The sequence below is a fragment of the Lemur catta genome, chromosome 7 (assembly GCF_020740605.2).
Source record: "Lemur catta isolate mLemCat1 chromosome 7, mLemCat1.pri, whole genome shotgun sequence".
In the NCBI taxonomy this organism is placed as follows: domain Eukaryota; kingdom Metazoa; phylum Chordata; class Mammalia; order Primates; family Lemuridae; genus Lemur; species Lemur catta.
The window spans coordinates 9,967,469-9,981,372 of record NC_059134.1 but is presented as its reverse complement, the minus strand read 5'-3'; positions in this window follow the sequence as shown (position 1 = coordinate 9,981,372).

The following is a 13,904-nucleotide window of genomic DNA, read 5'->3' as shown; positions in this document are numbered from 1 at the left end:
ATTCTTTTTTTCCTACCTTTTTTCTGCTTGTCTTTTAGTTATGGAGGTTTATATTGAGATATCCTCAAGCTCAGAGATTCTTTCCTAATCCATGTCCAGTCTACCATTAAGTCCATCAAAGCCATTCTTTAGTTTTGTTACACTGTTTTTGATCTCTAGAATTTCTTTTTGGTTTTTTTTCCCTTAGGATTTCCATCTATCTGCTTACATTTCCCATCTGTTCTTGCATGGTATCTATTTTATTCATTAGAGCCTTTAGTATATTAATCATGGGTGCTTTAAATTCTCAGCTGATAATTCAAACATCCCTCCTATATTTCAAATAGTTCCTTTATTTCTTCCTCCTGTCAGAAGCATTTACTGTAGGAACTGGTGGAGCTTCAGGAGGTAAAACTCACAAATGTGTGGGAGCCCCCCCAGTAACTGAGTCTCTCCAGAATTTTTATCTCCAAGGTGTGTTCACACTGAGCCTCCAGCAATTCATCAGTTATAGCTTGGTTTCCCTTCTCTAGCTCTGGTTCCTGTGGAGTTTTCTGCTAGTAAGTTTCTGGTTTGCTAAATTGTAATTCTCTGTATCTGCCTATCTCTTCAATTATGGGGGCAGCAGTTTGCCCTGTGAGCTCACTTCTCTTATAGATCTAAGGCGACTTGTTATTTTTGCACTTTGTCCAGATTTTTATGTTTTGTTAGGATGGAGTGGTAACTTCCAAGCTTCTTACATATTGGACTGGATACTTAAAATTCAATTGTACTTTGTTTATTTTTAAGTTTCTAAAAACAAAAATCTTAAAATAGTAACAGGGTCTTTCTACGTTGCCCAGGCTGGTCTTGAACTCCTGGGCTCAAGAGATCATCCCACCTCAGCTTCCACCTGGGATTACAAGTGCAAGCCACCACACCTGGCTCAATTATCCTTTAAACAGATTTTTAAGATGATAAAAGTCTTTTATATTTACTTACATTTTCACTATTGCTTGTGCACTTTATTTCTTTTTGCTCCAAATATCCACGTGGTATCATTTTCCTTCTGCCTGAAGGACCTCCTTTAACAATTCTCTATCTCTGATCTGTTATAAATTCATCTTTATGTATGCCAAAATCTTTATTTTACTTTCATTGTTGAAAGACATTTTTACTGGATATCATAGGTTGAATTTTGCCTCCCATCCATTCATATATTGAAGTTGTAACCCTCAGTACTTCAGAATGTGAGCTAATGTGGAAATGGGGTGATTGCAGATGCAATTAGCTACATTAAGATGAGTTCATGCTGGAGTTGGATGAGGCCATAATTCAATATATCTGGTGTCCTTATCCAAAGGAGCAATTTGGACAGAGATACCCTAAGAGGGAGAATATCGTGTGAAGGTGAAGGTAGAAGTTGCCGTGATGTAGTAGAAGCTAAGGAATTCCAAAGCTCCTTAGTAAACCACCAGAAGCTGGGAGAGAGACATGGAACAAACATACTTCACAGTCCTCAGAAGGAACCAACCTTGCTGACACTTTGATCTTGAACTTCTAGCCTCTGGAACAGTGAGACAATAAATTTCTGTCATTTAAGCCATGCAGTTTGTGATACTTTGTTATGGCAGCCCTAGGAAACCAATAACACTGGGTATAGAATTCTAGGTCGACAGTTTCTTTTAGTACTTTAAAGTTGTCTCACTATTGTTTCTTGGCTTGCATTCACTCTGACAAGAAGTTTGCTGTCACTGCAGCAGTCTCTGACTGCTTTTAAACTTTTTTCTTTTTCATTGTTTCCACCAATGTGATTATAATGTGCCTTGTTGGGTTTTTTAATAATGTTTATCTTATGTGGCTTAATAATTTTAATTAAATTTGTAAAGGATGGCCACTTTTTTAAAGTATTTTTTCTCTTCTTTCTTCTGGGTACTCCAATTACACGCATGTTAGGCTACATGATATTGTCCCACACCTTAGTGGTGCTCTGTTTAGGTTTTCTCCCAGCCTTTTTAATGCTGATTAGACCTAGTGAGCAAGAAGTGGCAACTACTCTAGACTTATGGTAAGACATTTGTGTGTCAGAGGGTGGGAAATCTGTCTAAAAGTCAGAGGCCTTCTACCTCAGTGAAATTTCTAAAGGTCCAGTGGTGTGGGGCATGTTAGATATCCCTTCTAAGATGAAGAATACGTTGTTGCATCTGTTCTCTCCTACAACCAAGAAAGGGGTACAATGCCTAGTGGGCATCTTTGGATTTTGGAGGCAACACGTTCTTCATTTGGGTGTGTTACTCTGTCCCATTTACTCAGTGATCCAAAAAGCTGCTACTTTGGAGGGGTGCCCATAACAAGAAAAGACCCTGAAACAGGTCCAGGCTGCTGTGCAAGCTTCTCTGCCACTTGGGCCATATGATACAGCAGATCCAATGTTGCCTGAAGTGTCAGTTACAGATAGGGATGTCATTTGGAGCATTTGGCAGGTCCTTATAGTTGAATTGCAGTGCAGGCCTTTAGAATTTGGGAGAAAAGCCCTGCCATCATCTGCAGATAACTACTTTCCTTTTAAGAAACAGCTCTCAGCCTGCTATTGGGCCTTAGTAGAGATCACATGTTTTACCATGGGCCACCAATTTATCATGCAACCGGAGCTGCCCATCATACACTGAGTTCTATTTGACCCACCAAGCCATGAAATTTGGCATGCATGACACTCTGTCATTAAGTGGAAGTGGTATATACATGATCAGACTGGAGCAGGCCCACAAGGCACAAGTAAGTTACATGAAGAAGTGGCCTAAATGACCATGGTGTCTACATGGCTACACTGCCTTCTTTCTCCCAGCCTGCACCTATGACTCACTATAATCAATTGACAGAAGAGAAGACTCAGACCTGGTTTATAGATGGTTTTACATTGCATGCATGCACCACCCAAAAGTGAACACCTACAGCACTACAGCCTTTTCTGGGACATCCTGAAGGATAGTTGTGAATGGAATAAAGTCCTGTTGGTCAGGACTTTGAACAGTGCACGTGGTTGTGCACTTTGCTTGGGAAGAGGAATGCCCAGAACCCTGATTATATACCAATTCAGGCTGTGGCCAATGGTTTGGCCAAATGGTGAGGGACTTGGAAGGAACATGATTGGAAAAGTGATGAGAACTTTAATAATCGAGTGGATAAGGAGACCTGTTCTGTGGATACCAGTCATCTTCTTTCCCCAGACACCCCTGTCATTGCCCAGTGGGCTCATGAACAAAGTGGCCACAGTGGCAGGGATGGAGGTTATGCAAGGGCTCAGCAACATGAACTTCTACTCACCAACGCTGATCTGGCAACAGCCACTTTTGAGTGCCCAATATGCCAGCAGCAGCAATCAACACTGAGCCCCTGATATGACACCATTCCCCTGGGTGATCAGACAGTTACCTGGTAGTAGGTTGATTACACTGGACCACTTCCATCATGGAAGGGGAAGTGTTTAGTTCTCACTAGAATAGACACTTACTCTGGATATGTTTTTTTCTTCCCTGTATGCAATGCTCTTGCCAGAACTACCATCCATGGACTTCCAGAATGCCTTATTCACTGTCATGTTATTCTGCATAACATTGTTTCTGATCAAGGAACTAACTCACAGCAAAGAAGTGTGGCAATGGGTCCATGCTCTTAGAATTCACTGTTTTTACCATGCTCCCCATCATACTGAAGCAGCTGGCTTGATAGAAAGGTGGGATGGCCTTTTGGAGAATCAGTTACAGTGCCAGGTAGGTGGCAGAATCTGGCCAGGCTCAGGGCGAAGGTCTCTAGGAGGCTGTTTGGGCTCTGAATCAGCACCCAATATGTGGTACTGTTTCTCTGATAGCCAGGATTCACAGGTCCAGGAATCAAGGGGTGGAAGTGGGAGAGGCACCACTCACTATTAACCCAAGTGACCCACTAACAAAATTTTTGCTCCCTGTTCTCATGACTGCATGCTCTGCTGACTCAGAGGTCTTAGTTATAGAGAGAGAAATGCTTCTAACAGGAGACACAACAATGATTCCTTTAACTGGAAGGTAAGACTGCCACCCGGCCACTTGGGGCTCCCTCATAGTTCTCAATCAATAGGTAAACAATAGATAAAGAAGGGAGTTACAATGTTGGGAGTTATACTGACCCTGACTACCAAAGGGGAAATTGGACTATGACTCCACAATGGAGTTAAGAAGAACATGTCCAGAATACAGGAGATTCTGGAGTGTCTTCTAGCATTACCATGCTCTGTGATCAAGATCAATGAAAAATCACAACCACCCCACCAGGCACGGTTACTAATGGCTCAGACTCTTCAGGAATAAAAGTTAGGTCACCCTACCACATAGAGAACCATGACCAGACGTAGCAGACATCTTAGACTAGACATAGGCTTGCCGAAGGCAATTGGAATGCAGAGTGGGTAGTGAAAGAAGGTGGTTGTAAATACCAGCCATGACCACATGACCATTACAGAAACAGAAACAGTAATTGTCATGAGTATTTCCTCCTATGAACACATTTGTGGGTATATCTTTGTTTTCTTTCCTCTCTTATTCTCTTATCATGTTACATAAGATTATTGATTTTATATCATACTATTTAAGTATCGCTAATTTTACAGCATAGTATTAAGTCATGGGATATCAAAAAGAAGAGTAAACATCACCTTCCATCATCCTCTGCTGGGAAAGAGGTTTGTGCAAGTTAGGTGGAATTATGACCTTGTTATTACCTTTATTTGGAGATTAAGTATGATTTAAGGAGATGTGTATAGGTGGCAAGTTGACAAGGGGTGGATTGTGATAGTTAATTTGATGTGTCAACTTTACTGGGCCTTGGGGTGCCCAGATTAAACATTATTTCTGGGTGTGTCTGTCAGTGTTTCTGGATGAGATTAGAAACTGAACTGGTAGATTCAGTAAATTTCCCCCCCAATGTGGGTGGGCATCATGCAATCTGTTGAGTGTCTAGATAGAACCAAATGTGAAGGAAGGAGGCATTTGCCCTCCTTTTTTCTGCTCTATTGCTTGAGCTGGGACATCTCATCTAATCTTCTCCTGCCCTCAGACTGGGATTTACATCATTGGCTCCCCTGATTGTAGGTCGCAGACTCAGACGGAGGTTTCCTGGGTCTCCAGCGTGCAGATGGTTGATCATCATAGCACTTCTCAGCCTCCATACTTGTGTGGGCCAGTTCCTCATAATAAATCTCTCTCTCTCTCTCTCTCATATATATAATAAATATAACATTTATAATATAAATATATATGTACCCTATTCATCCTGTTTTTCTGGAGGACTCTGACAAATATATGTAGATTAATCATTTTTATTAAATTTGGAAAAAATATGGCCAACATTTTTCTCCTTTCTTCTGGATGCTCCACTTACCTGTGTGTTAGGCTACCTGATATTGTCCCACGTCTTACTGATGCTCTGCTTAGATTTCTTTCAACCTTTTTTTTCCTCTCAGTGTTTCATATTGGATAGTCCCTGTTGTTATATCTTCAAGTACACTAATCTTTTCTTCTACAGCATTTAATCTGCTGTTAATCCTGCCAGTGTATTCTCAGTTTAGATATTGTATTTTTCATTTCTAGTTTAGTTTTCAGGTTTTTTAGATGCTTCACTTTTCTCCTGACTATACTCATGCTTTTCTGTACCTTCTTGAACATATGAGGTGCATGTATAATCCTTGTTTTGATGTCCTTATCTACAAGTTATGACATCTGTGTCATATATGGGTCTGTGTTTATATATTGATTTTGTCTGATTCTAGGTCATATGTTCCTGTTTATTTGCATACCAGCTAATGTTTGATTGCATGCCAGACATTGTACATCTTATGCTATTGGGTGGTAGATATTTTGAATTCCTTTAGATACTTTTGGGCTTTGTTTAGAACACAGTTAAGTTACTTGGAATCAGTTTGACTTTTTTGAGGCTTGCCTTTAAGCTTTGATAGGGCAGATCTAACACAACTTTTCATCAAGGGGTAATTTTTGCCCCACTGAGGCAATATGCTTTGCAGAACTATACCCAACACTCCAGATAGTAGGAAATCTTCCCACTCTGGCTGGTGAGAACATTAACTTCTGGCCCTGTGTGAACTCCTGAGATTGTTCTGCCTAAATCTCTTTGTTGTTCTTTCTCTCTCTTAGTAGTTTCCTCACACATGCACATAGCAGTACTCAGAAAAAGACTTGAGGGACCTCTCTGCAGATCTCTGGAGCCCTCTCTAGTCTGTGTGACAGCAAGATCCTGTCTTTAAAAAAAAAAAAAAGAAAGGAAGGAAAGATTTTTTTCTCTAACGAAGCTATTAAAAATTCTTATGGGCTCTCTGACGATCTGGAGGATTCCTTTTATATGTGAAAGCATTTTTAGTGTCTTTCTCTTTATATATTAAACTGATTGAAGTTGCTCCACAGTGCACTGATGCTCTTTTTATTTATTTTCAGTGTTTTTTCTCTTTGTATTTCAATTTGGATAGCTTGTATTGCTATGTCTTCAAGTTCACTAATCTGTTCTTCTTCAGTGCCTAATCTGCTATTAATCTCATCCAGTGTATTTTCATATCAGATGTTGTTTTAATTTCAGAAGTTCAATTTGGGTATTTTTAAAAACATCATCCATGTCTCTACCAACATGTGCAGGCTTTCCTCTAACTATTGGAGTATATGGGATACAATTATAATAACTGTTTTAATGTCCTTGTCCACTAATTCTATAATCTGTCATTTCCGGTTGTTTTTCATGTTTGGTCTTTTTCTCTTTATTATGAGTCATATGTTCCTGCTTTTTTACATGCCTGATAATTTTTGGTTATATGAAAGACATTGTGAATTTTACCTTGCTGGGTGAAGCACCTAAGCGAGAGCAGAGGAAGCGTCTTAGCAGCTGCCACTCTGGTTGGAGAAGCTGGCACGAGGCTCCCTCTTGTGGCGGCAGCAAGGAAAGCAAGGAAAGAAACTTCTGGAGCAGCAGCAGCCTCCAGCTCCCCCTCTGGACTGAGACACACTCTTGTACGTTGTGCTTAGCTGAGGCTCTGTGGCTCAGGCCAGAAGCAGCGATGGCGACCAGAAAGGGGAAGTGCTATGGGAGAGACATGGCCCCAGCCGCGGGACACAGTAGAGCTCAGTGGGGGTGGGCAGGGGTAGAATTCTGTATCAGTGAAGTGAACATAACAGATAGGAAAGCAGCTTTAGCAAGCAGAGGAGGATCCAATTGAAAGGAGGGGAGCTGCTTGCAAAGAAGGTTGTTGATGCGTCTAGAAGCCGTAGGGACCGTTCTTGAACCACTCAGGAACTCTGATAAGATTGAGGGGAAACTGGAATTTCCTTGTCTTTGCTAGAGCCGGCTCAAGCCAGAAGCTATGCAATTTTATTTAAATGCCATTACTTTTGACAACCCTATTCTTTGATATTAACCCTCTCAGGTTAGTGAGCTTAAAAAATACCAGTTATAGGCCGGGCACGGTGGCTCACGCCTGTAATCCTAGGACTCTGGGAGGCCGAGGCGGGTGGATCGCTCAAGGTCAGGAGTTCGAGACCAGCCTGAGCAAGACCCCGTCTCTACTAAAAAAATAGAAATAAATTATCTGGACAACTAAAAATATATATATAAAAAAAAAATTAACCAGGCATGGTGGCGCATGCCTGTAGTCCCAGCTACTGGGGAGGCTGAGGCAGTAGGATTGCTTGAGCCCAGGAATTTGAGGTTGCTGTGAGCTAGGCTGACGCCATGGCACTCACTCTAGCCAGAGCAACAAAGTGAGACTCTGTCTCAAACAAACAAACAAACAAACAAACAAAATACCAGTTATAGATAAAATAAAATTCCAAAATGTTAATGTGTGTGTGAAGGAATAAGCAAGGCTTGAGAAACATAATAATGATGCTAGGTAACTTATTACCTATGCCTGAAAGTTCTTTAGAGACAAAAAGTTCCTTATTGTTATTTTATGTATTTACTTATTTTTCATTGATATCAAAGAGGTCTTACTGTATAATGTCTAAAGTTCACATGTAAGAGGAATATTAGCTTTGATGCTTGTCTATGTGGATGAAATATCCATGGGACATTTTAATTTCTATTTTAGTATTTATCATGTATTTTCTGTGTTCATTAACAGGTCTGTCTCCCCAACAATTCTTTAAGGGATCATGCTTTGTAGTTACCAAGTGTTGAGTGATTACTACGTGACAAACACTTATAGGCTTTATGTTGGCTGACTTATATGCTCTCCTGAGAAACTGTGTGAATTCTATACTTTAATCTCCATTTCCTGGTTTAGAAAACTGAGGCACAGTGAGGTAAAATAAGTTGCTCAAAGCTATATCGCGATTAAGACTTGAACTCTAAAACTGTCTTGCTAATCTCTGAATGCCCTGCACCTGACGAAATGAGTGAGGCCTAGTCCTCAATATCGGATGACAGAGCAATGAAAAATACAGCATGTGTAGGACATGCAGTTACCACACGGCGAACGCAAGATGGTGCTGTAGACTTGCCACACTGTTCACATTTTGGTCACTTTGATTACAAGGACACAACTTGCAGGATGTTGACTGAAACCAGAAAATGCAGACCCCACTGGGAGTCTATTTTTTCTATTTTGTAAATGGGAAAATGAATTCTGTTGCTTATCTTTGAACAGATAGTGAGAGTGACATAACACTGTTCATAAAACTTTTTGGAAGTCTCAGTGAGGGCATCTGATAGCTAGCATTAATGACATTACTTCATTCCTGAACAGTATGAGGGCCCAGGACAGAGAACAGTGACATGGAATCTGCTTTTCTTAAGATCTCAGAATCACACCTGCCTCCTTACCTCTATCCAGGACTTTGAAAAAAGAAACTCCCGAAGCAGGCAATGTCAGATCCGTGCGCACATACACAGCGCTCTGCCCCCACCGCCTGCTCCGCTTCCTCCCGGGGCTCCTCGGCCGCACTGCCAGGGGGTCAGAGTGCAGACGCATGTAAGATCCTAGACACACTCTCTGAAGATGTTCCTTGTTCACCCATCAGCCTTATTTATCTAAATGCTTCCATGACCTTTAGTCAGAGCTCTTTCCCATCATTTTAAACAAACCTGGTAGTTCTCTGAACACTCTCCTGAGATGTGTACATCTCCCAACATTGTATCTGTCCTTCTAACAAGCACACGGCTGCCACTGTGCACGGCCAGCTGGGTTCACTGCAATCACAGAATCCAGGTCTTGCAACAGTCAGGTCTATATCAGACTTGCATTTTTTTCTTTTATTTGAAATATATTTCTTAGAATTATAATTTCATTCCAAGGTCTGTACTGTACCCAACAGGACTGCATGCATATGTTTCCCAAAAACATGTTCTAGAACATTCACAACACTTCCATTACTGATGCTTTCAAATAGGAAGCTACACAAATGCCCGTGAATAGGACAGATGAATAAATTGTGGTTATATTTGTTGAATAAAATATTAATACTACACAACAATGAGAAAAATGAACTAGAGCTACAAATAAAAAGGGTGGATCTCACAAACAGAATGTTGTCTGGAAAAAGCCAGTCACAAAGTGCATGTGTCCTGTGACTCTGCTACAGAAATTTCAAACAATTGGAAGTCCGGATTGCGGTCTCCCTGGCACTGGGGATGAGTCATAACTGGAAGTGAGGTGAGGGGGCTTCCAGGGATTTTGTTGTGTTCTCTCTCTATCAGGGTGCTGGTTTTGAAGGTATGTCCACTTTTTGAAAATCCATTGAGCTGTAAACTTGTGACTTGTATACATTATATATGTTTTATAAAACTTACAGAAAATAAAGAAGAAGTACCTTGCCATGTATTGACCGGACTCCATTCTGGGCTATCTTGGAAACTGCAGTTTGCAGACAGCTAGTGTTCAGCACATGTCCTGACCTGTTGCAGTCTAAGCCCTGGATCCTGCTCAGCCTTGTGAGAATAAGGAAGTCAGTTCTACATGAAGCTGTGCCTGTGTCTTTCAGGTCCTGTGGCTCTGGGATGAGAAGCACCAGGGACCTGGCTTCAGTGTGATCCTGAGTGCTCGTGCGTTTTCTGGCACCTGCCAGGTTAATGAATTCAGTTGCACAAACAGAGCTGGCCAGGCTGCCTGCTGACCACCCCCATTGTCTTTTCTGCATTGTTCTGGGACTCTGGGCACACACACCTTCCAAAATAACTGTGCAGTTGTCATCGTTGTTCAGGAGACTATTTCGGAGCACTGGCTTAGCTTGGTGATGTGCGGGATCCAGGAAGGGCCCAGCTGTCAGCAGGGAGCCAGGGGCCGGCCCTGTCCCTGGGGCCGGCAGGGAGCTGGGGGTGGATAGGAAGTGACCAGGGGTTGGGCCACAGGAGGTGCAGGGGGGCCGGGGGAGCACGGTTTCTGACAACTGTTCAGCCTGGGTGTGGGGAATTGGGGAAGAAGGAGAAAGGACAGGGCAGGTTGGGAGGGAGGTTTGAAAGGAAGGAAGAGAGCAAAGGCATATCAGGTTGATGAGTGCAGGAAAGAGAAAGGGTCCACAGGAAGGAGCGGGCAGGGAGGGCACGAGTCGAAGGCACTGATGTTCTGTCATGCTGTTTAGAGAGTGAGCTGTACAGCTTGGGGGACTTAGGGACAGCTGCTAGGAACCTTTTGTGGGATATTATAGAAAAGAAAGTGGGAGCAAGGGGGTGTGATGATTGACAGGCAGCCTGAGTCAGATGACATCCTGCCATCTTTAGCAGCTTAATAGGTGGTCAGAGAACTTCGCAGCCTCCAGGGTTGTGGCGGTGGCAGAAGCAGATGTCCCGGGTTGTGATGTGGGAGATGGGCAATTGTGTTCTAAGGGGGCAAAGGTGGAGTTTCCCTTTCTCTTTTCAACTTCCTCTCGATGTCACAGACCTGCAGAAACAGCACACTGAGTTACAAACCCCAGTGCCACTGGCTCCTGCACACCCGTGACCTCACAGGGTCTCTCGGCCCTTCAAAGGCTCAGCAAGTGTTTCCGGGGTCCCTGCCGATGTGTTTCATGAGCTCATGTACAGATTCACCCCCGACGGTTCTGTGGCTGTGGCTCCACAGTGGCTCTGCCAGACCCCAGCGCCACCGTCTCCGTGGGTCTGCGGAAGTTACGCTGTAAGAGAGGGGCTCCCAAGTGATGTCCTCGATTTAATGGACTTTAAGTGAAACTTTTGTTTTTCTTGTTGTACTCAGAATGCTCTAAAGCTTTGTTCCTGTGTCATCTTTCAGTGCCTGAATTCTTCTTCTCTTTCTTTTCTTTTCTTTTTTTTCATTTTTCATTTTTTTTAGACATGGGGTCTCACTGTGTCATCCAGACTGGTCTCGAACTCCTCCTGGCCTCAAGCGATCCTCCCGCCTCAGCCTGCTGAGTAGCTCAGACTACAGGATCTGCCGCCATGCCTGGCTTGAATTTTTCTTTTCTTGTAATGAGTTCTGGTCCAGAAAACCTCTTAGCAACTCCTCCCCTGCACTCCGCAAAAAGACTTCAGTTGGGCTTCCCACCAACGTGCCAGACGCACTTACACCCTGCGACAGCTCCGGCCTCAGTGGATTCCTGCTTCATCTGGACACCTGGCCTTCTTGAGGAGCGGGCTAAGTCGTACCTGTCCTTTCTGATCTAGCGTCCTAATCCCCTCCGCACGACCCCGCACTGAGGGGACACTTGTGTATTGCTTCTCCCCGGGTTTCATGCCTTTCGAAAGGCCCAGGGGCAATAAGTGCTTTCGTGAAGGACCTAAGCAGTGAGACGGTCTCACGAAGGTGCTGTCCTCTTAGCCTCGGCGTCCCTCCCTCCCCAGATCAGACAGTTCCTGTTCCCAGCGCACAGGATCGTCTACGTGGAAAACCCCAAAGAGTCTGCAAAAACCCTCTGGAACTAATATGTAAATTTAGTAAGGTTAGCACACACGCGCACCATATATATATTTCTATGTATAGAAATCTATATTTCTACGTATAGAAATCTATATTTCTACATACCAATGTGTTAGGGTTCTCCAGAGAAACAGAACTAATAGGAGATATATACACACACACACACACACACACATACACACACACACACACACACACACACACACACACATATATGTGTGTGTGTGTGTGTGTGTGTGTGTGTGTATAGACAGAGAGATTGCTTTATTTCAAGGAATTGGCTTATGTGATTGTGGGGGCTGGCAAGTCTTCAGAGCATGCCAGCGGGCTGGAGACCCAGGGAAGTTGATGCTGCAGCATGGGCTGAAGGCCATTATCTGTCTGCTGGCAGAATTCCCTCTTCCTTGGGGAACTTCCGTCTTTTTTCTTAAGGTCTTCAACTGATTGGATGAGGCCCACCCACATTAGGGAGTGTAATCTGCTTTACTCAAAGTCTACTGATTTCAATGTTAATCATATCTAAAAAGTTCCTTTATAGCAACATCTAGACTGGTGTGTGACCCAAAACTGCATACAATGGCTTCGCTAAGTTGATACATAAAACTAATTATCACAACCAGCAGTGTATGATTGGAAAGCAAAATTAAAAAACAGTACCACATACAAAGCACCCAAAAATGAAATAGGTAAAAAATCTCACCGAAAGCTATAAACTATTGTTGAAAGAACTCAAAGAAGAACTAAACAAACAAAGAGGTATACCATATTTGAGGACTGGAGGACTTAACAAAAAAGTTTTCAATGCTGCCAAAATTGATATATGGCTTTGACACAGTTCCAGCCCAAATCTTACCAGGACATTTTGTTGATACAGGCAAACTGAATCTAAAATTTACACAGAAAGGCAAAGGACCAAGATAGCTAAAACAATTTTGAAAATTAAGAATAATGTTGTAGGAGCCACGCTACCCAGTTTTCAGACATGCTCTGAAGCTGCAGGAATCCAGACAGGCCGGTATCGAAGAGGAATACACACGGATCAGGGAAACAGGATGGTGAGTCCAGAAAGAGCCGCACAAATACGGCCAACTGATTTTTGACAAGGGTGCAAAAATAACTCAATGGAGAAATGATCATCTTTTCAACAAACGATGTTAGAACAACTGGCCATCCACATAAACAGAGAACACTTACTGAAACCTTATAGCTTATGCACAAATTAACTCAAGATGGATAACAGATGTAAAATATAAAGCTCTAAAAATTTTAGAAGAAAATGTAGGAAGACACATTTTCTTAGGGTTGTCAAAAGAGTTCTTAGACATGGTACTGAAATCACAATCCATAAAAGAAAAAAAATGATAAATAGGTTTTCATCAAAATTAAAAGACTTTACTCTGTGAAAGATGCTCTTAAGAGAATGAAAACACTAGATACAGCCTGGGAAAAAATGTCTGCAAACCACATCTGTCACAGGACTTGTATGCAGGACGTATGAATGGCAAATAAGCACACAAAAAAGATGTTCAATATAATTGGGCATTGGGGATTTGCAAATTAAAACCACACACATCTATTAGAAAGTCTAAAATACAAATTACTGATAATACCAAATGCTGATGAGAATATAGAGCAACTGCAATGCTTATACATTACAAGTGGAAATGAAAGATAGTGTAGTCATTCTGGAAAACACTTTGGCAGTTTCTTATAAAGTTAAGATACATTTGTCATATATACCCCAGCAATCCCACTCCCTACAGAAATGAAAATTTTCGCTCACATAGAAACCTGTATATGAATGCTTATTGATGTTCTATTTATAATTGTCCCAAGCAAATATCCTTCAACAGGTGATGGATAAACAAACTGTGGTATGTCCATACAAAGACATACTCCTCAGCAATAAAAAGGAACAAAAAATATATACATTCCCCAGCTGAGTATACTCCAAAGCATCATGCTGGGTGCAGAAAGTAGTCTCCAAAGTTTACATACTGTGTTTCTCATCTCTATGTCATTTTCATGAGATTTTCAAAAAGACAAA